Genomic DNA, 3,054 nt, shown 5'->3' on the forward strand with positions numbered 1-3,054 from the left:
GGGGTAATGTTTGGCCCAAGCTTCCGTGTCCCCCCACCCCCCTTTACCCTCCCCTTGCCAGAGGAAGAGAGGTTGTTAAACCAAGATGTGACCTGAGGACAGCACATGCAGCAGAGAGAGAGAGAGAGACAGAGACACAGAGAGAGAGAGAGAGAGCAAGAGAGGGAGAGAGAGAGGGAGGGGTGACAAGGAGGGGAGCTTCACTGGCGTGTGGGGTTCCCCTCGTTACATCACGGGGAATTATCAGCCCTGTCACTTACCCTCACATGTTAGGCCACTCTCACGACCTGTGGAGTGTTGGGTGCTTGCCAGTTCCCTCTTCTTCCTCCTCCTCCTCCCTTCCTCTTTCCCCCCCGTGCTTCTCGACTTCCTTCGAGAATTTGGTGCCTCTTTTTCGATATGCATGAGACAATGAAACGACACTCGGATGGCGGAAAATAACGGAAGGTCTGTAGGGGCGGAGAGGAAGTGTCTGGTCCAGCGGTGTGTGGCATCGTCGGTGTGACGCCAGAGTTACCATGGAAACCGCGATCTTCCCGCCTGAGGTAAGAGTAACGGGAATTTTTGGCCTCTGCTCGTATTATATTTGTGCCCCCCTGTGTTACCGCCGCGCGGGCCCGGCTCTTGTGTTATTGTTGTGGCATGGTTCCTCCTTTCTGAACCACGATATCATAGGATTTATTCGTGCTTTTCAGACCTGCAATGTTCATTGTTTTTTCCTTTGTATAGGTGGGTCCCATAGGTAACTTGTGATTTCTGTTAGCAGGCTGAAAGCTCCTTCTCCCTTTCTCTCTCTCTCCCTTTCTCTCTCTCTCTCTCTCTCTCTCTCTCTCTCTCTCTCTCTCTCTCTCTCTCTCTCTCTCTCTCTCTCTCTCTCTCTCTCTCTCTCTCTCTCTCTCTCTCTCTCTCTCTCTTCCCCTCCTTCCCTTACTCACCTAAGTGTACTTGCAGGGGTCAAACTTCAGTTCTTAAGCCCCACCTTACGAACCATTAATACTCTAATTGACTCATTATTACCTTCAATGCTGTGTATTGAACGTCGACATATTCTTCACTTGATTCATTCGAAACATTTACAGCTCTCAAGAAATTTTTCTGAAGCTCTGTGTCTCATTTGTGTCTAGTTTCCATCTGTGTCTCATCGTTCTGCTTCTCCTCGCTTTGGGAATTGCTTTATGGTCTATTTCTTAGAGAATGTTGAATGTTGTTTTCTCCTTCAATGCTATGCTTTTGGCCCAGTTTAAGGAAATTCATTTCCCTCAATCTTCCAGTTCGCTCAGTCTTCCGATTCCCCAAGACTTCCAGTTCCCCTCCCCTCTGTCTTCCAGTTCCTCCCTATCTTCCAGTTCCCCATATCTTCCAGTTCCTCCCTATCTTCCAGTTCCTCCTTGTCTTCCAATTCCCTCAGTCTTTCTTATTTGCTCAGTCCCCTTAACTCACGCAAATTAAATATGAAATAAACCAAAATATATGACTGAGGAAATAACAATTTTGCTGAACCTTTGAAGAACAGATTACAAAAATGCTCAGGAAGAAGCTTTGTTGCACGATTTTAGATCTTAGATTTAGACTAATTTTGCGTATACCTTTTTTTGGTCGCCGGGGGGGGGGGGGTCATGTCGTAGTTGCAACATGTATGATTTTTTTCACACACTGCATTATTCATTCGCCTGACGGAATGGCTGCAATATTATTGATCACACGATCCAAATTACATGAGAAACACTATAGTTCATTTGTAGGGGCTGAGAAGTGAAATGATGGAGGCGACTCAGTACATAGCTTTCAGTGTAGGTATGACAGAGCCCAGTAGTCTCTGGAACCAAGTGGCTGGGAGCTGGACACTTAGAGGCGTGTGTACTCACCTATTTGTGCTTGCGGGGGGGATGAGCGTTGGCTCTTTGGTCCCGCCTCTCAACTGTGTGTTGGACTTAGGGGCCCTTGGTAACTCACCTGGAGGGTTATTGGGTCCTTGACACTTGCTTACTGACCAACCAGCAAGTATTCTTTTGTCTTGTACACAGTTCAGGACTAAACTCAAGTGATATACTCTCGAGAAATACTTCTCTGTGTATACACATTCCTGCGTGTATATGAGAAACATCACGGTGTATATATATTTGTCCTTGTATACGAGAAACACGTATATCTGTGTATGACAGTGTCAGACCACGGAGGAAAATTGAAATAGGAATTTCCTTAAGTACCTTCGTATATTAATACATCTTCAGAAGGAGTCAATGTTTATTTTCGTGATTTACACACATATCTGTGTATGTATACTTCGGTGTACAGCAGGAACACCGCTGGGCGTGTATACCCACTCCATGTATACGAGGTATGAGGGATAAGTTTAAGGGTATAACACCAGCCTGCAACTCACGCACCTCTGTCTGAACTTTACGGGCCGCTGGTTCGAGGCTGCTCGGACTTTCTAACTTCACCCGCGTTCACTTCTCTACCAAGTTTCACCTCGTGTTGTTTATGGTGTTGTGACGTTTGCTTCATGACGCTTAAGATAAGGTTATGCACAAGCGTTAGTTTAGCGTAAGCAGCGTGTGAGGGATGCGTCCAGAGATGGTGTCGAGAAGTGCTTCGGGGAAGCTTGCTTCCCTTTTATCATTCAGGAAAGGCAAAGTTAACACACTTGACAAGTGCATGAAAATAGACGCACAAACGCTCAGTTTTAATTTAAGGTGTATAATTTTTTTCTGCATATGTCCTAATGGATAACGTAAACATCACCGGAGAATGGGATTAGGAGGTTTCCTGAATCAAAGTCATAAGCCATCTGGACCGTGCAGCCATACGAACACATCATCAGCTGATGGTGTAAACAAAAGCGTCTCACTCGGTGTTTTATCAAGTATTTGCCTTGCTCTCGCTGCAAAGGGACGTAATAACATCGTGCCATTACCAAGATGCGATTAAAGTAGCTGGAGGAAGCTGGGCTCAGCGTCCCGGGCGTAAACTGCGACGAACATTTAGCTAGCAAAAGAGCTTTTATTAATAGTTGCTGGGCGGCTGCGTGTGTGAACGTAAAACACCTTCCTG

The sequence above is a fragment of the Procambarus clarkii genome, chromosome 29, assembly GCF_040958095.1.
Source record: "Procambarus clarkii isolate CNS0578487 chromosome 29, FALCON_Pclarkii_2.0, whole genome shotgun sequence".
In the NCBI taxonomy this organism is placed as follows: Eukaryota; Metazoa; Arthropoda; class Malacostraca; order Decapoda; family Cambaridae; genus Procambarus; species Procambarus clarkii.